We start from the raw sequence: 20,575 nt of genomic DNA, 5'->3' as shown, positions 1-20,575 counted from the left end.
ATTAGCAAAAAAAATTACAAAGGTGCTCAAGCAATTGAGGGGGCTAATTTTGAACTGTCAGTTATTCTCATGTTTGCTTACTACCAGGTGTGAAAATGGCAATTTAGGAATTAAGGCTACTTTGGGCAATATTACTGCCAGTTAATGTGTTCCTATATTGCTTTAACAGGGTAGTACATGTGTTAAGCCAATGGACGAAAAACACTTAAGTCATGTCATATTTTAAAATTTAAAATGATATACTCCATTGGAGCTCCAACTTACATTCCTACACACAGATCAATGGGGTCATCTTACGAAATCGTACTGTTAGCACAATTTTGTAAAATTACCTTGAGTGTAAATATAATTCAGTACAACTGACTTTTACGTATTGCATTATTCTGAATGGGCACAATGGAATCATTTCCCGCTTGCAACCAGCACAAGTAAAGACATCCTCTAGATGAATGTATGAAGAATAGCTGAGCCTACAGGATGATGGAGCACTATATTTGAATCATAGAAATTACAGCCCAGAAGGAGGTCATTTGATTTACTATGGCTGTTCTAGTTCAAGCTCTTCAACTAGAGCTATCAGGGTAGGTTTACCTTTTCATTGTGCCTGCGGGATCAGTGTTCCCCAGGTGCACTGAAGAGGTAAAAGGGGCAGAGAGCCATTCTGTCAGGTCTCCTCCCCCGGCTTCTGCAGCCCTGGGATTTCTTGCGACTTTTCCAGAGCACATAACTGGGCCTGCACCTGTAGTAGGCAGTGCTCCCATTATAATGAGGTGAAAGAGGGTATTCCCGGCCATCTTCTTCATTTTCTGATGCCTGCAACCATTAGGTGCCCCAGACTAGAGGCACATGAAGATACCTGGTTCAAGCACTGGCCCTGGGACCCCAATAGATTGACAGTCTGGAAGAGTCCAGGGGACAGGCCAAAGACTGTGTAGGCAAAGTAAGAATCTTTGTTAAACCCCAAATACAAGTGGTTTCCTCACAGGCATTGTACACCTGAAGTGTTCTGAGCCTGTTGGGTGCCAATAGAAGAAAATCTACCCTATTTACATTCCACTGTTCTTTCCTCATCAAATAGTTAAACCAATTCCACTTTAAATGGAGTTATAAACTCTGCCTTAACAGCACTTGTATTACAATTCAGAGCCAGTACTGTGCTTCCCGCTCCCATTGCGGGGTGGCACTTGCAGGGAACTTACCACTTTGCTTATATTTTCCCGTAATTCACTCTCTTTTACACCCTAACGGCACTATGTGAAAAAATTGTAACTTTCCCCTTTGTTTTTCTAATGATAGTTATCATTCTATGTCCTCATTACTGGTTTGCCAACCTGTGGAAAGAATCTTTTCTTATTTACTCGCAGGATCTTTCATATTTTTGAAAACCTCTATTAGACCCCTCTGAACTTTTTCTATTTAAGTTATCTAGCAAAAAAAACCCACTTTTTTTTAGCCTTTTGCCATATAACCTCTCATTACTGGTATAATTCAAGTGAATTTTCACTTTACCTTAGCTACAGTCCTACTTTCACCTTTCGCTGTAAAAACTGCTGCAAAATATTTATTAAGCATTTTTGCATTTCCCTAACACTTAAGCACAACATGGCCTCTTTCATGTCTAAGTGGTCCTACCCCTTGTTCCATTATCCCTTTTATGTTGACTGCCAGGCTTCTTTCATACTCCCTCTTAGCCTTCTTGATCTTTCTTTTTGCTTCTCTTCAAAATTTTGTACATTTCTCATAGTTTATTTGGTGACTATGCATTCCATAAATTATGCCTGTTGCCCCAGGATGATGTAATCTTGAAACATGGCGAGAGTTCAAATGCACAAACGTAATAATTGTGAAAAACTAGAATACTTAGGGAAGGTATAGAAGATTGAGGGGGGCGATCTTATCGAGGTAATTAAAATGTTAAAAGGATTTGATGGGTACATTCTAAGGAACTATTTTGTCTGGTGGGGGAATCAAGAACAAGGGGACATAATCTTAAAATTAGAGCTAGACCATTCAGGATTGAAATCAGGAAGCACCTCTTCACACAAAGGCTAGTGGAAATCTGGAACTCTCCCCCAAAAAGTTGTCGAGGCTAGGACAATTGAAAATTTCAAAATTGAGATCGACAGATTCTTGTTAGGTAAGGGTATTAAGGGCTACAGAAGCAAGGCAGGAAGATGGAGTTAAGATACAGATCAGCCATGATCTAATTGAATTGTGAAATATGCTTGAGGGGCTGAATGGCCTCCTCCTGTTCCCATGTTCTATCCCCACCATTTCCTATTCATTAAAATTAACAGATGAAAATCATGGAGGGCACATACTCATATCGCAATATGTATTCCTGGCAGGTAAGGCTCTGCATCAGGAGTATGAACTCATAAATGTTCCTCTATAGTGTTATTGTTTTCAGTCTATGGGCTAAAATGTGGGATGTCACTTCTGCACAGTGGGCTAGCTAATGAGGAGGAATCAACATTAATTTTGCTGCAATTAGGAGCTAATTAAGTCTATTAGGTAACACCAGAAAGTCAAAGTTAGCTGTTTACTCACCTAACCAATGTAGATTTAGGCATTACTGAGAAAAGTCACTCTGTTGCAAGCGTTCTGCAAGGACTTAGGATGAGAAGACATACACTTCAAGGAATTGATGGTTTCCCTCTAGAACTATCTGCTGCACTAAGCGTAGGAGGTGGTGGCTTAACCAATGTATATGAGGCATTAAATAACCTTGCCAAACTGAATTGATTTTTTCTTTCTTGATTTAATGTATAAATTATATAGAAGTAGAAGAAAGCAGCCTGAGCATTTCCAGTGCTTCAGGCAAAAGGAACATTGTTCTATCACTGAGATATATTGTTAAAATGTAAATATTCAATAAAGTTTGACGTTAAAGTTTATATTGTTACCTGGTGTAATGCTGCAGCTTTGGGTTAGATAACTGGAATTCTCACAAGTTATTTAATTTGTGGACTAAGTTGATGCAATAAGGGAATTAAAACAACAGCTTCTCATGACACCACAATATATAACGGTGAAATTAATGCTTGATGGTTGACAAATAAAACAAAACAAAGCATGTTCTTGCACCGAGCTGCAACACCTGAGTAATGTATCACCAACACTTCACAATGCAGTAATTGCCTTTGTTTCTGACATGCAAGAACCAGGATTACCTCAATGCCCATTTCAAATGACCGAGATTAGAACATCATAGGAGTGATTTGTACAGGAAACTTTCTGGTATCCGGCACGGACAGGACTGAGCTGGTGCTGGTCTATCAACAATGCCGGAGAATCAAGCGCTTTAGTTAAAACATACGGAGCTTCTGAGCTCCGTATCTAGCAACAAACCCTGTTGATTAGCAACAGCTTCAAAACAATCAGCACAGCTTGCAAGCGTCTCTGTAGCTTAGCAACAGCTTCAGTTAGACGCTTGCACAGCCAGAAATGAGTAAAAAAAAGTAACTAAAAGTAAAAAAAGTTATCTGAACCGACTCCTGAATTTTGCCGGTTAACCGACATTTCCGGTTATTTAGTGGCCGGTTAATCGAAAGTTTCCTGTATGTTAAATCTTCATAACGTAAGAAACTATTCAGCTCACTGAGAAGTCCTCCAGCAATCTAAACACTGGGTTCAGCAGGTGGGAGGCACCTGAGTTTAAGAACTCATGGTTTTGATGTCCTGCCCACACAATTCCCACAGATGTAAACAATTACACCAAGAGGAATTTCAAAGCTCTTGTTACCGTGGTGATGAAAGAAATGTAGTGGATGTTATGTACTTAGAATTTCAAAAAAGGATTTGACAAAGTCCCACAATGTAAATAAGTGGCTCTGGTAAAAGGCCACAGGGACCAATAATTGAAGCACCAAACCCATAATACCCCTTGAATACATGCTGATCAGGAGGCTGCCATGAAAATTAAATAAAAACTAGGGCACCCCTGCCCTTTGTAAGGGGTTTTCAGATCACAGAGGTTTCTCGCTCTAGAGGCCTCTCTCTCTTGCACAGTAAAACCTTGAGCGGTTCGACCCACTCGCCCCTTAGGTTCTAGACACTGGTCTTGGATGCAGGAACTACAATGTAGAGAATACTCAATAGGTCAGGTTTAATGGAAACAAAATGAAATTTTATTGCATAGAGTAAAACAAATCAAATGTAAGTCAATCGAAGGGTACATGGGAGGGAAAAACAAATTCATAACACATTACTAACGGAGATAGATACAGGCATATTATACTTTACAACAGTCATCATGAAATGGGGAAACACACGGAACACCGAGGGACAACCATTCATTACCCTTAAAATGCCCACCCCCTAAGCCTAGCTAGATCAGATTGTGAGGGGCCAGAAACATGCTCACCAATCCAGTTGGAAAGTATAGAGTTTTGAAACAGGCCTGGGTTTTGATCCTTTCAAGCGTCCTGTCTCCATGTGGTCAGCACTGCGGGCTGCGACACTCTCTCTTCTTCCTCAAGGTGAAGGTCACGGATAGGCTGGACACTGGCAGACCCGGATGTCGGCGGGGACGGCGACCACCTGTTTGACCATGGTTGAAGAGGTCTCTTCGCAGAGTCTAGCTGATTACCATTTTCAGCTAGATTTCTTCTGTAGGGATGCTGTCCTTTGTCTCGTCAACAGCCCGGGGTTTGTCGATGATCTCCCGATGGTTACCCCGGGGTGGGACGCAGACTCGAATCACCTTCTTGGTCTCTGGATCGACGTTCCTCCACGGTTCTCAAAAGGACAAGCTCAAAAGTACGTCTGGCTGCTGGCTACCGATGGCTAATCGCCCCCGATGGCTAATCGCTCCCGATGGCTAATAGCTCCCGATGGCTACCCCGGGACTCCAAATATACTTCTCAAGAGAAGCCTTTATCTCCCGCCAAATCAAGGTTAGTCTTTGTTTAACTTTTGGCGGGATTGTATCACAACGGGGTAGTCATTATATTTAAACTGCTTTCGGGATGGCCGGTGATTGCCATCTCTGGTCGGGAATGACCTCGTATTGTTTTGAATGTCTTCTTGATGTCTTTAATGGGTCTTTGATGCTCCCCTTATGAATATAAAACTGTTTCCCTTTGTCTGGGTAAACATTTAGATGGCCTTTATCTACAGGCCGATCTGACTGGATCTGCATCCAATCCATATGTATGTGGCTGTGTCTGGTTTCATTTTCTCCGAAATGGCCTTCCAGAACTTACTGTGGGCTAAATCCACAAAGGCTGTCTGGGGACTGCAGGAACCATTTTAAAGTGTCCTGAAAGCTAGTCACGGGGTCTGGCGGCCATTTTATGTGTCCCTTTTCTGGGCTTCTTTTAAAACAGTCTTTAAAAGTAAAGGCCCCTTCTGCCAAAGGACCCATATCTGACAATATATTAATTTTGCAAATCTTACAGTCCCCCCTGATGATACTATAACTTGCTTGAAGTATCATAATTCTGGGTGAGCAAAATTTTCTGACTCTCCACAATCAAACCATCCCCTGTAATTACCTATCTATGATTCCACGACACATGCATTTCCCATTTCAGAAAACCTACTGTGTACATTAAGCATCTATACATGGCAATACATTGGATTTAAAATCTGACACACTCATTTCCAGGCGTGGAGGGGGGCCTAATACCCCTACACCACCTGGTTCATACATATTGGCCTAGAAATTGGGTTTTGGCTTAGCCAGGGCTTTAGCGCCGGAAGTTAGTGCCGGCGCTAAGTCCCCCTGAGCGTGCCAAAAATTCAGTAGCGCCGCGCCCAAACGGCTGCCGGCACTACTGAAGGGTCTTAGCGCCTGGAAAAGGGCGCTAACTGCCGTTTAGCGCCGCAATTCTGGCGCTGCGGCACCCGATGCGGTGCGGCAGGCTGGGGAAGTGCAGGCCTCCTCCTTCCGTTAAGGAGGAGCTGCCTGCACCCGGCCGCGGCCCGCGCAAATCTGTTTAAAAATGAGCCCGCCACCTCGGACAAGTGCCGGGCTTGCATCTGTTCCGGGGGGGGGGGGAGAAGTCCGGGGAGGGAGCTGCGGGCAGGCGGCCGGCGGGAAAGCGGCCGGCCGCCGCGGGGCCTTTAATGCGCCAGCGCAAACACATGTTGGACTCTGTTGCCAGAGTCTTAGTTGCGGCTGCCACGGGCAAGGCGGCCGCAACTGAATTTCGGTGCTGGGGCCCGTCGGCATGGCAACCGGGACGCTGCGCACACCGATGACGTCATCGGTGCCGGCGCAGCGCTACCGGTGCAACGCCGCTTTAGGGCCCCAGGGAATTTTTCAACTGGCCATAACTCTGGCACTAGTCCCTCTAGCGCCTCAAAAGCGGCGCTAAGGCTAGTGAATTTCTAGGCCATTATCTTTTATTAACAACAACTCACGTAATGAACTTCAACAATAAAAAATAAAGTACACACAAAAATTGCACATGAACAAACATCAAACATAGAGGAGGGAGGGAAACTTTAGCTTCATACATAGCAGCAAAAATCTAAACGGGTGTCTCCTCTTCTACCCGCTAATAATGTTCTCTCCATTCTCCTCTGTTCTCATACTTCTGCGAATGTCTGACCTTTTTACAGTGTACAAACAGTAAGTAAATCACAATGAAAACCTGACACACTACAAGGATGTGAGAGGCAATCCTAATCCAAGAAGGGACTTCTATATTAGTGAACAGATCCCACCACGGTGGGGTTACTATCTCTAGTATGTTTGCCCCTATTTCTAAAGTCTTCTGCTCCAGTGTGTAAAAATGTTTCTGTGAAACAACAACGGCTTTTAATATCTTGGCAAGGCATTCAGGGAGAGGGGGAATGATATACCCAAAATGTGCAATGAATCGTTACAGATCGGTGAAATTTTCTTTCACAGTGAGGTGAACAGTGGAAGGTTCAGGAATGGGGACAATTCGCTCTTGGGCCACTTGAACTTCTGCCTTGGGTTTGAAGCAGAAACTGCTGTCACTCACCGGACACCAGCCATGCTGTCCATGTTGGTAGTGGGGCATTGCAGTGGTGACACAGTATGTCCCACCTCCTATATATGCCACCTGCGGGGGCACATTGCCTTGTGCCATTGCCTCCATGTTGCAATTTATAGGTTTCGCGCCAGCAGTTCTGAACCCGCACTGTGGTTTCGAATAGGCATTCAACTGCTGGGGACACAGGATGATGCTAAAGGGATTGAAGGTGGACAAATCCCCAGGGCCTGATAACATGCATCCTAGGGTACTGAAGGAGGTGGCCCTAGAGATAGCGGATGCACTAAGGATGATTTTTCAGAATTCATTAGACTCGGGAACAGTGCCGATGGATTGGAGGGTAGCTAACGTTACCCCACTATTCAAAAAGGGGGGTAGGGAAAAAGCAGGTAATTACAGACCTGTAAGCCTTACATCAGTTGTGGGCAAAATGCTGGAGTCCATCATTAAGGATGAAATAGCGGAGCACTTAGCAAATGGGGACAGGATAGGACAGAGTCAACATGGATTTACAAAGGGTAAATCGTGCTTGACTAATCTATTGGAATTTTTTGAGGGAGTAACTGGTAGAATAGATGGGGGAGAGCCAGTAGATGTGGTGTACCTGGACTTCCAAAAGGCCTTCGATAAGGTCCCACATAAAAGATTAGCATGGAAAATTGAGGCTCATGGGATAAAGGGGAAAGTTTTGGCGTGGATAGGGAACTGGCTGTCAGATAGAAAACAGAGAGTTGGAATAAACGGCTCATTTTCTGAATGGCAGGCAGTAACAAGTGGGGTACCACAGGGATCTGTCCTGGGCCCCCAGCTGTTCACAATTTACATTAATGACCTGGATCAGGGAGTCGGATGCAGCATTTCCAAATTTGCAGACGACACTAAACTAGGAGGGGGGGTGGGCTCAGAGGAAGAGACCAGGAAGCTCCAGAGCGATTTGGACAGACTGGGCGATTGGGCGGATAAATGGCAGATGCACTATAATGTGGACAAGTGCGAAGTTATCCACCTAGGGTGCAGGAACGGGAGGGCAAATTATTATTTAAATGGCAATAGATTGGGAGAGGGGGAAGTACAGAGAGACCTGGGTGTTCTTGTACACCAGTCACTGAAGGCGAGCATGCAGGTGCAACAGGCGGTCAAGAAGGCAAACGGTATGCTGGCCTTCATAGCAAAAGGGTTAGAATACAGGAACAGGGATACCTTGCTGCAGCTGTACAGGGCACTGGTGAGACCACACCTCGAGTACTGTGTACAGTTTTGGTCGCCTCATCTGAGGAAGGATGTTCTTGCCATGGAGGGGGTGCAGCGGCGATTCACCAGGCTGATACCAGGAATGGCGGGAATGACCTATGAGGAGAGACTATGTAGTTTAGGGATGTACACACTGGAGTTTAGAAGATTGAGAGGGGACCTCATAGAAGTGTATAAAATTCTGACAGGTCTAGACAGACTGGATGCAGAAGGAATGTTTCCCTTGGCGGGTGAGAACAGAACTAGAGGACATAATTTAAGGATAAGGGCTAAACCATTTAGGACAGAGATGAGGGGGAATTTCTTCACTCAGAGAGTGGTGAACCTGTGGAACTCATTGCCACAGAGGGCAGTGTACGCCAGCTCATTAAATATATTTAAGAGGGAATTAGATATATTTCTACGGGCAAAAGGGGTTAAGGGTTACGGAGAGAAGGCGGGGACGGGATACTGAATTAAAGGATCAGCCATGATCTCATCGAATGGCGGAGCAGGCACGAAGGGCCGAATGGCCTACTCCTGCTCCTATCTTCTATGTATCTATGTATCTATGTGTGCTCCCCGGCTCCGGCACCCTGAGAGGTTGGTACCCATCATTGCATGCTCCCATCGAATGATGTACGGTGGGACCGCTGTGTAGCGAATGTATGCACCCCCTTGAATGACTCCAATGTTCTCCACCCTGTATACCGGGGCGGGTTTAGCTGTCTTTCCCATCACCGGCATTCTTACCACTATACCCATAATGGTATGATTAGACCGCCCACAGTCCACTGGGACTGGGTAGGCCTCTGAAGCTATTTTGAGCTGGCACGGACTCGATGCGTTCTCAAAAGGGTGGAGGGCTGCGAGGTGCTTGTTGCTAATCCAGGAGGGGACCAAACCTTGTTTTAAATCCTCCAGATTACTGCGGCCCTCGCCCAGTAACCACGCTCCATACAGCACGCACGCTTCGTTCTGCGCAGCCTGATCGGACGCATTCCGATCCTCCCTGATGAGAGCATTTACCGTTTTAGCGTGTTTCTCCAGCTCCGCTATAATTTCTTTTAAGTGTAGTGTCATGACCTGGTCCTCATGTAACTCAGAACCCACTACCTTATTCTCATCCATCAGTATCTTTCTTAACTGCCCTTTTAAATCATTGATCTGAGTCTGCAGCTCCACGTCATCCAGAGTGTTGGTGACGGAAGTCCCTGTGTTAAAGGCTGTAAAAATATCATTTACTGCACCCCTTCTTTGTCGCCCTACCCTGTCAAATACCTCATGTGGTGTGGTGCATAATCCGGCTCTGTCGACATCAGCAAAGTCGAATTCATAAAACTGTCTGAACATGTTTGTTAACAGGAACTGGTACAATTTCTCCGTTTCTTTGGGGCACCACTCTGGCAATCGCACCTCGGTGAGGTTTAAAATCACCGAGGCCACCGCGTAGTGCACCCCTTGGTACAGCACCTGACCTGTGGGCACTAATACCAATCCATTCCCGGATCCCTTGGTACTGGTGGGGCACCCTTCCTTGCGGGCTTTGGCTACCGGAATCGTGGGCAGGGGCTTGCGGGGGCGGGTGATGAGCTCAGTGGCGTTTACTGCGATCTGAGAGTATGGGACTCCGCACGCCCGTGTGCTGACGTCCCATCTCCTCCCTTTTCCAGCATCCTGCCACTGCCTTTGGAAAAAGATGGAGACGCCTATGGGGCAGACGCGTTCTGAACCCCACATACAGATGTAAATCCCCTCATCTGGTTCCCACCATTTGTCCCAACAGACACTCAACCCCCCATGAGTCCCCGTAATGGTCCGATGGGTATTGTTACCCAGTCTCTCCCACTCGACCGTGGAGTTCTTCATGGTCTTACTCAGCTTCCTGAGCCACCACCATCGGTCCAAAGGAACATGTCCCGTACAGTTCAAGCAAATCCTTTTCCCGACGGTAACGCTGACTCTGGGTGCGATGATCCTCACCCTGGGACACATTAGAGAAGTCTCTCTGTACTTAAAACCCGAGTGGCTGGAGTATTCCGTAGACTTCAACCCCAGCCATCCTGGCCACCTCTCTTCGTGGAAATAGGTGGCGGTCTCCTCAACATCACGTGTTCCCGTCCCATCGGTCGCGATGGGGGCTGTGTCTCTGGAGCAGCCGTACACGGTCGAGTCCTTGGTGTAGCCTCGGTAGGCCAGGCTACACCCAACCACCGTGAACGCGACGAGAGTTCCTTTATTTATCCTTTTGGTTCCTGTAACAAATTAAACGATGCAGCCAGGCTCCCAAGAGATTCTGGCCTAGGTGAAGGCATGATCGGGTCTTTCGACCTCGATCCAAAGCAACACACATGCTGGGCAGATTCCAAAGCTATTACTTATACACACTATTATCGTAAAAACTCACACCTTAAACTTAACTAGACCAAACTTAACTTAACTAAACTTATGTACAGCGCCGCCTGTCCCCGGGCGGCTTGCCTAATCCCTGTTTGGACTGCAGCTCACCGCTCCCTGTGGCGGGGCGGCACTGACCTGTGGCTTGGGTCCCCTGCAGCCTTTTGCTGCCAATGGGGAACTGCGTTTTTCTAGGGACCTCCCAAGTCGGTGTCGGCTGGGGTAAGGGGAATCTGGCCAGAGTTTCCTTGGCTGAGGCATTCGAGCCGATCTGCGAGGAGGTACCTTTGGTGAGGCTCCCTTGGCGAGTGGACCTGTGGCTGGGACTTTAGCCCTCACAGCCCGTGGCTCCTCCATGGCTGCCGGCTTCGGCTCCCTTTCCTCAGGCTCCGCCCCTTTGGGTTTTGGGTCTGTGGCAGATGACTTCTCCCTACCTGTCCCTACAGGTGGAGAATCTCCGCCCCCAAATTCTACCTCCCCCAAACTTGAGTCGAGGGCGGGATCTCCGTCCTCCAACTCCACCTCCTCCAGAATTGTGTCAGGGGCGGGACCTAGCTGTTCGGGCTCCCCCCCGATGGCGTTCGGATCAGGAGGAGGACCTTGGTCTTCGGGCTCCTCCTCGTCCGAGTCCCAGGCCAATGGGGAAACCACCCAGGTGGGCGGGACAGCTTCTCCCTTCAAGCAGGCTGCGGTTCCAGCCTGTGTGGTCTGTGACTTATCGCACGCCTCAGGCTGAGGATCTTTACCCTCAGTACTGGCCTCGGTTGTTGGCACTTTTGCGTCGGGGCACCTTCACTGCGCAGGTGGCGAGGACCGGTGGGTCTTGCACCGACTCCCGTCTAGCCTCTTCTATGGCTCTCTCCCCAGCGCGGATGGTCAGACCTAGGAATTTTATTTCCCACCGACCAACCCGTGCCTTCTTTGGTTTCACCTTGAAACCCTCTTTTCCTTCCTCTCCCACACTCGCTCCCCAGAGACAATGATTTCTTAGATCCACGAGGATCCTGTGCGCTACCAAGAAATCAGACCCAAGGACCCCCTTTCCACCCCCCGTCTCCCACTTCATCAGGATACACTTCCACGTGGTGCAGAGTGATCCTAGACAAATGGAGAGGGGAAGGGAAAATGTACCAGCCTGTTCTTCGCCTGTGAAGCCCGATAGCGTATATGGAACTCCGGTGGACAGAGGTGAGGTGTTAGGGTTATCTGAGTGGATCACGGTGCACAATGCCCCCGTATCCAATAGATAGGTCCCCTGCACCTCCTCCACCTCCATCTCCACGATGGGTCTTTTCCATACATCGTATTGCAGCGCGCACAGGTAGACGGGCTGCACCAGTTCTAATCATTTGGGTGCAGTGGTCGGGGCTGTGGGAATGACAGGACCAGTGGCGACGGCTCTCCTCCCCTGCTCTATTATAAGAGATCGCATTGTCTCTATGATTGACTCTATCGCAGCGGGATCCACAGCTGCACCGGTTCCTCTTTCAGGGGCAGGGGCTGCGTTTTGGACCTGGACTCGTGCTGGGACGGCGGTCTGGGCTTGCGCTTGGGCTGTGGGAGCTTTTCCCTTATTATCCTTCCACGGATTTTTACAGTCCCTACGCCAATGTCCATCCTTCCCACACCCGTAACAATTGAGCTTGGCTTGGGCAGGGCGATTCCCCTCCTGATGCCACTCCTTCTTGCTTGGGGCTGCGGGCTTTGCCTCATGCACTTTTCCCTTAGAGGGAGGTGCCTCCTGACTTCTACAGTTCTTGTACGCAATGTTAAGCTGTCGGAGCACGGTCTCCTCCATGATACCGGGACCTTGGCGGTCAAACCAAGATTTGGCTAGGGTCTGTATCTGGAGCAAGCTGTTAGCAACCAGGCAACGGAGCCAATGAACCTGCTGTTTGGCGTTCATTGCGGCCTGTTCCGGCATGCCTGGACAACTGCGCCAATACACTGACCATAGCCTTTCTGCGAAAACCCGCGGGGGTTCTCCAGTTAGCTGCACAGTCCCTTCCACGCGGAGGAACGGATTGCCGTCGTCCACTCCCAGAACCTCCAAGACCTCATCTCTGAGTTCCACATACCCTGTCCGTCCCCTCTTACTCCCGTCTGAGAGGCACTGAAGGATTGTGCTATCCAGGGAGAAGAGCAGCATCTTTGCCTGTTCAAGATCATCACAATCATTGATGGCGGCTGTCTCCTCTACCTCCCTGAAATGGACTGAGGGATCTCCCTTCTCGGAGAGTTTTGGGAGGTGGCTTATCATTGCTCTGAGTTGTTGGGCGCCGTGGGGCACCACGAGCTGGTTCACGTGGGGTCCGTCCGCGCCATCTGCGGCAGTGGGACCGAACCTCTGGTGCCGAGTAGGACACATTGGTGCCGGCTCCGGCTTTACTCCCAGGGGTTGTTCCTCCTCCTGTTCCACCTCGGCTACCCTTTCTTTCACCACCTCCCCTTCTGGCCAAGCCTCACTATAGCTCGGTGGCGCTGAGGGTTCAGTGGCTGGTGCCACAACTACTTCACAAGGAATCGGACGTTTGGATTCCTGCAAAAAGTCTATGTGACTTACTTTTGGGCTTACGAGGCATACCATGCCTTTTGCCTTAACCAAGGCCGTTCTCAGGTCCTCTATGGTCTTTTGGCAAGGGCCATGGTCTGCGCTCTCAAACCCGTGCTCAAGGGCCAGCTTGTAAGCTGCCTTAACCTCTACTACTCTCTCCTCCTGCGCTCTTAGCTGTTGTGTGAGGCAGGCGTTTTTCTCCTGTATTCTTGCTTCATGCATCTTTGCCTCAGTAACCTGGCATTCCAGGTACTCTATTTTAGCCTGGTGTTGGCTGGCTACAACTTGGCGTTCCTGATTCAGCGCGTGAAGCGCTGTGATGAGTTTTTCCCCACCCATGGTCTTTTCCTCTATTTCTGCTTCCTGGGCAGTGATCTTGGCTGCCTGTGCTGCAACGACTCTGTCCAAAATCTGGACTTGTTTCTTGTAGCACATCAGCCACACTGCCTTTTCCACTGACTTTTTATGTTCTTTGCTCTCTGTCCACCTGATGGCTGCGTCTACCGGACGCCCATCCAGTAAGAGATCGGAAAGTCACTGCTTAGTGAGATTTACCTTGCCAAAGACATAATCCGCTATCCTCTCATCCATAACCTTTCGGCCATTCAAACCTGGGCCTAATACATTGCAATCCTGCTGCCAGTGTCCTGCCGCGGTCGTCATTTTCTGCAAGGGGTTTTCAGATCGCAGAGGTTTCTGTCTCTAGAGGCCTCTCTCTCTTGCACAGTAAAACCTTGAGTGGTTCGACCCACTCGCCCCTATGGTTCTAGACACTGGACTTGGATGCAGGAACTACAATGTAGAGAATACTCAATAGGCCAGGTTTAATGGAAACGAAATGAAATTTTATTGCATAGAGTAAAACAAATCAAATGTAAGTCAATCGAAGGGTACATGGGAGGGAAAAACAAATTCATAATACATTACTAACGGAGATAGATACAGGCATATTATACTTTACAACAGTCATCATGAAATGGGGAAACACACGGAACATCGAGGGACAACAATTCATTACCCTTAAAATGCCCACCCCCTAAGCCTAGCTAGATCAGATTGTGAGGGGCCAGAAACATGCTCACCAATCCAGTTGGAAAGTATAGAGTTTTGAAACAGGTCTGCGTTTTGATCCTTTCAGGTGTCCTGACTCCACGTGGTCAGCGCTGCGGGCTGCGACACTCTCTCTTCCTCGAGGTGAAGGTCACGGACAGGCTGGACACTGGCAGGCCCGGACGTCGGCGGGGATGGCGACCACCTGTTTGACCATGGTTGAAGAGGTCTCTTCGCGGAGTCTAGCTGATTACCATTTTCAGCTAGATTTCTTCTGTAGGACTGCTGTCCTTTGTCTCGTCAACAGCCCGGGGTTTGTCGATGATCTCCCGATGGTTACCTCAGGGCGGGACCCAGACTCGAATCACCTTCTTGATCTCTGGATCGACGTTCCCCCACGGTTCTCAAAAGGACAAGCTCAAAAGTGCGTCTGGCTGCTGGCTACCGATGGCTAATCACCCCCAATGGCTAATCGCTCCCGATGGCTAATCGCTCCCGATGGCTAATCACTCCCGATGGCTACCCCGGGACTCCAAATATACTTCTCAAGAGAAGCCTTTATCTCCCGCCAAATCAAGGTTAGTCTTTGTTTAACTTTTGGCGGGCTTGTATCACAACGGGGTAGTCATTATATTTAAACTGCTTTCGGGATGGCCGGTGATGGCCATCTCTGGTCGGGAATGTCTTCTTGATGTCTTTAATGGGTCTTTGATGCTCCCCTTTATGAATATAAAACTGTTTCCCTTTGTCTGGGTAAACATTTAGATGGCCTTTATCTACAGATCGATCTGACTGGATCTGCATCCAATCCATATGTATGTGGCTGTGTCTGGTTTTGTTTTCTCCGAAACGGCCTTCCAGAACTTACTGTGGGCTGAATCCACAAAGGCTGTCTGGGGACTGCAGGAACCACATTAAAGTGTCCCAAAAGCTGGTCACGGGGTCTGGCGGCCATTTTATGTGTCCCTTTTCTGGGCTTCTTTTACAACAGTCTTTAAAAGTAAAGGCCTCTTCTGCCAAAGGACCCTTATCTGACAATATATTAATTTTGCGAATCTTACACCTTTGCTCCCGGCAGCCCTGGATCCCTTGCACCATTGTCCTCCTTGCTCAGTGCCCCTCTGCTTGTTGTCCAGTGTGTCCCTCCCAGCATACGGAAAGCTCCTAGCGCACAATAGGCAGCCAGCAACCTGTCAATACAGCCCTTTTCGGATCAGAAGTAAATTATATTGATGGGCTGACTTTGCCTTATTTGGTGAGATCAGTCCATTTGTGCACAGCATATGAACTGAGTTTACCCTATAATTAAAAAAGAAGAGTGAACAGAGATTCTGGGCTCAACTTTTTCACACACAATGATTCAGGACATTGAGGCAAAAAGTACAAATGGGTTCAAGAAACAAGAAAATGAGTTTCTGGAGGCCACTGCTGTATATGGTGAGTAAGGTGAAAATCCACCAAAAAAAGGGGCAGGCCCAGACAGACATTCACTTTTTGGACATGTCAGCAATCTAAAGGTTAAAATCTCTATTAGGATTGTTTCCACAATCCTATGTTTCCAGTGGGGAAACTGCGCAGTCACAAGGAGAGCAGGTTGGAGTTAGAGCTACAACTGTAGCCCCAGTCATCTGACCTGTGGTCCCTGTGAGCATGGCTCCCTGCTGGGAGCAAGGGATTGTGGAATCACCTCTATAATGTCTTCTTTGCTCTTGGCTTTTGGAGATAGGATTATGCTTTTTTAAAAAAAAAATGCTCATTGCTGAAAACTGATTTTTAAAGCTATTCTTTCAGCCAATCAGAAGCTCAGACATTGAAGACGAATCTTGTGATAATCAACCGATGGGATTTTTGTTCATCGAAAGAGGAAAATGAGTAAATTGACTGAGAGCCGCTGGATACTGATGACCACTTCAAATGCTTTGGGGTGATGTTGCACTCCTTTGTGAACTGTGTATTTGCTCATAAATGGAGCAGTCTGCTTGCCATTTACAAACAATGAACTTTTTTTTACTTGTTCATTTATTTTAACTTATTGAAAGTAATGGTCCTTAGATGTAGAACAAAACCACGCCACATAAGAACAATTCTCATATCACAGGGAAGCAGAATTAATTTTCCAGCTTTTGAAAATGCATCCAAGGCAAAATATTTCTCAATATTCCAGTTCTAATTATTTAAATGTACAGCAAAAAATGTCAGTTTGTCTTTGTAATGCTTACGTGATGATGATTAGAAGCCTTTACCCATCGTGATGTCTTTTAGTCACAATCTTTTGTTTCCTTAGCATAATTGTTTTGTATTATAATATTTTTCTATATACAGGAACATAGATAATATTACTTAAATTATCTAGTATGATTTCAGCTGATAATAGTATGATTGTGGCATGTATTTAAAAGGGTAATTTGACTACCGGAAAAGATTAATTTCACTAATAACAAAAGTGCCATTAGCACTGAGGTTTGTTCTTGCCATCAGTGACATTTTTAGCGCATAAAAACAGAAAAGCATCCATGTACTGTTTTGTTTGTAACTGTGCCGAGCTTCATTAATATTATCAATGAAGTAATCATACCTTAATACTCTATAGAAATGGATATTTTAAGAGCTTTAGAGTATTATAGTCAGGTGTGGATTGGGGAAAAAAACATTTGCTTCATCCTTTGTGTAGCTATTTCTTTGACAAAAATGAGTTTCCTCTGAAAATTCATGAACATTAAAAAAATAACTAAGTAATAATTTTATTTTGAATGTACAGAAACACCAAATTATTCATTTTAGCAGTTAGGTTTCATATATCAGCTTTGTATTGTTGATCCAAAATATTATTAATTTTAATATTTAGTACATTTTTAAATAGATAATATAAAAATTTCTAAAAGCTATTTGATATAAAATGGAAATTCCAGCAAGAAGGTTTTGCCATAATTTCTGGGAGGGAAAATGCATACAAAATCAAGGAAAGTTGCATTTTAAAACACAGGATACACTGAACTCCTCTTTACATTTTAGCATATACTTTACAATAGACCCATCACATCTTAGGTTACTGTTTTTGTACTAATAGGCTTTTGGAGACCATTAGATATCACCAGTATACATATTGAAAGTGGCAAAATTCCAAAAGCTGGGTCCTGCTAAAAAGTTTGAATAATCCAGTTCAAGTCAGAGCAAAGGGAGGGACCAAACCTTAGATAATTCATAATTGCAGTTCTGATGAAACGTCAGTGACCTGAAACGTTAACTCTGTTCCTCTCTCCGCAGATGCTAACTGACCTGCTGAGTATTTCCAGGATTTTTAGTTTTTATTTCAGATTTCCAGCAGCACAGTATTTTGCTTTGGTTTTAGATCATTTATGTATGCCCATTACAGCCCTAAACGACCCCTTTTTAATCTATCACTAACACTTTGAATGCTTCCCTTTCATTTAGCAGTTTTGGTTTATTTCCCATATTGTGAAAATCCTGTTTCATTCCCCAGCTATCATTTCTTTTAAAAATCAGTGGAAATTGTGTCGGTCCGTCACTTTTCAATTATACAGTGTGGTTTGATGACCAAGTTACACCACTACTTGCTTATGTTCACTAACACTCATATCGATGGTTGCTGAATTGAAAACAGTACTCTGATTGAATTTTGACTGAATACATTTAGATTACTCCCAAAATCAAATTGTTGCCAGTTTGGATCATTTGAATTATGATTTGCCTACCCTTTATTTGGGTTCTCCTAATGGTTGTGAGTGTATCTATTGAGTAGCTGAAGTATACAGACCAGAAAGCCCTATATTTTGAATGCTAGCTTATGCTGAGGAAGCTGATCTCAGCCAGGGCAGTGGTAGGAATGTTACAATTTACTGCAGAATTCCTGGGTTAAGGAGAGCAAGATTTAACAGGGATATGATTGGTATCCAGTGACCCCTGCCGCAAATGTATTACAGGTGAGGACAGGAATAAACTTGACTGTGATGCCCCCACAGTTGAATAGTCTACAGTAAAGGCTCACACATGACTAATTCCCACTGGAGCATGGTACCAGCGGGTGTCTTGTACCTGGGAAACCATAATCTAGTGAGGACTCAATGTCTTCATGTAAAGAGTAAGAAGAAAATTTGGCAAGAAAAAAACTATTGGCTAAAATATTGAACAAGCAGGAAACAAAATATCCCTTGTATTTCCACAGTCATGTTTTTTTAATACCAAATGTTTATCTTGAATGCTAGTGGTTGATAGTACTTTGGAACTCTACTGATTAGTATATCAGTATTCCTAATGGCCTATGAAGAGTTCAGTTCTCTATGATCCAGTGTGTGCCAGAGCCTCACATAACCTTGGAAAGTAGGTTTCCTTCTACACTCACCAGCCTCAGTTCAAAGACTTCAGATTCAAAGCAGTACCAAATTTTGGACCCTTGGGATGGATTCTGCTCTGTGATTCTGCTGGGCAGGATAGCAGCGAAGAATGAAAGGAAATTCTGGTGGTAAGGCCTACTGCCCAACTGCATTCCCTGCCTATGCCCCCTGCCGCTGACTCTTCCACTGCCCCTGTCCCTACCCCTGCCCCTGCCAAAACCACCGTTGGCAGCTTCTTCTCCTCACAGTGGGTGAGGCCGGATTTTTTGTAAGCAATGAACAGTTATTTTATGTGATTATAATATAATGCTGTGTTCCACGTCCTAGTCCCAGTTTTCTTCCACCCTCTCCTGAAGAGGCTGAATTGTGGTGGGGTACAATCGAACAGGTCCCAGCAGCTCTTTGTTACCTTGTCCAAGTGGCCATTGCTTCATTTGTTAGTTTTTACAATGTCAGCAGGCTATTTTACCATGGAGTACAATCCTGTTGTCATCCGATGCACTTTCTAGCAGAGTTGCTTGATTGTGATCAAAAGCAGGAAATCTAGCTCATTTTTTCTCTCTCTAGCTCTAGAATACTGAGACCAGATCTAGTGACTGATTGCTGCCCAGGCTAAGGTCAGCTAACTCGAGCATACTGGGAATGCAAATCTGCTTGGAATGTGATAAAAACTGATCTTAATTATACAAATTAATCAGATTTTTCTCATAACTATTTTTAACTCTTTTTAGGTCCTGCAATTTTATAAAGTACAGTTAATGAGAGACAAAAGTGTTCTGATGAAGGGTTATACCTAAAATATTAACTTGTCTGTTCTCTCCACAAATGCTGTTTGACCTGCTGATTTTGTTTGATAACGCTCCTGTGAAGCGCCTTGGGACGTCTTTATGTTAAAAGTACTAAATAAACGCAAGTTGTTGTTGTTGTTGAGTGTATCCGGCATTTTCTGTTTTTATTTCAGATTGCCAGCATCCACAGTTCTTTTACTTTTTAATACATATAGTCAGCTAGTTTGACACGTGGAAACATTTATATGGCAAGTTTGTGAGTGTTGAGTTTTGCCGACATGTACCTTTAGACAGTACAGACAGGAAAGAGCTGCTGATTACCCCTTTTTTGGTGGTTTTGAATGTCTCATCAATAAAACCAAAATTGGCATTGTACCCAAATAACTCGATATACAGTATCTGATGCTGGACCTAGACAAGCCTTTTGGCACTAAATAAATAGAAAGCAGTCCAATGCAAGGAGCTTAGTGCTGAAAGCAGCCTGAACAAATAATTACGTGTCTCTTTGGAACAGTGATAGACTGCACCAGTTTCTCTTAGGGTGTTAGAACCTTCTTATTCAGTCTGAAAGTGCCTATCCATTTAAGAGGTACACAATGACTGTGTGTGTGTGTGTGTGTAAAGTCCTTCCTTCCGTGGAGGTTTGGGTAAATGATACTGCAGCTTTTAATGCAGTACACACAAACTTTGCTGAAGCCCCTAGAGTCCAGATCATATTGGCTGGGAAATCCTTATAAAAACATGACTGAGTTTGCAGATAAATGGCTAGGAGGATTTAATCATTTCAGCCATTAATGCATAGACCATGAGAATGTATTAACTAGAGGGAGTTTATTTTTTGCCAAGTGCACTTTAAATTACCTGCAATTCTAAATACATTATTCTGGTTTGGGTTAACATTGCAGACTATTTTGTATGACAGGACTCAAAACATTTTAATAGAAATTATTATTAGGTACAGTATGGTCTACATTTTGAACACATCTTATGAAAGGTCATTGAACTGAAACATTGGGCTGGATTTTACCAACCTCGGCAGGTCCTTGGCGGACGATGTCGGTGGTGGATCCCGGCCTCGCTGCCGGCTCCAGCCCACTGTCCAAAATGATTTTCCCCTGATTGGGCTTGTTAAGCCCACCCAGCACATTTGTCAGTCAATTGAAGGAAGCGGGTCTGATAACGTCATTCGATGACGCGTCATCAGCCGGTTTCCTTAAAGGGACCATGCACAAA

This window comes from Somniosus microcephalus, chromosome 1, assembly GCF_052327205.1.
Source record: "Somniosus microcephalus isolate GS21.2 chromosome 1, FLI_Smic_1.0, whole genome shotgun sequence".
Classification (NCBI taxonomy): domain Eukaryota; kingdom Metazoa; phylum Chordata; class Chondrichthyes; order Squaliformes; family Somniosidae; genus Somniosus; species Somniosus microcephalus.
The sequence above is the reverse complement of the archived record's forward strand: the minus strand, read 5'-3'. Positions refer to the sequence as shown.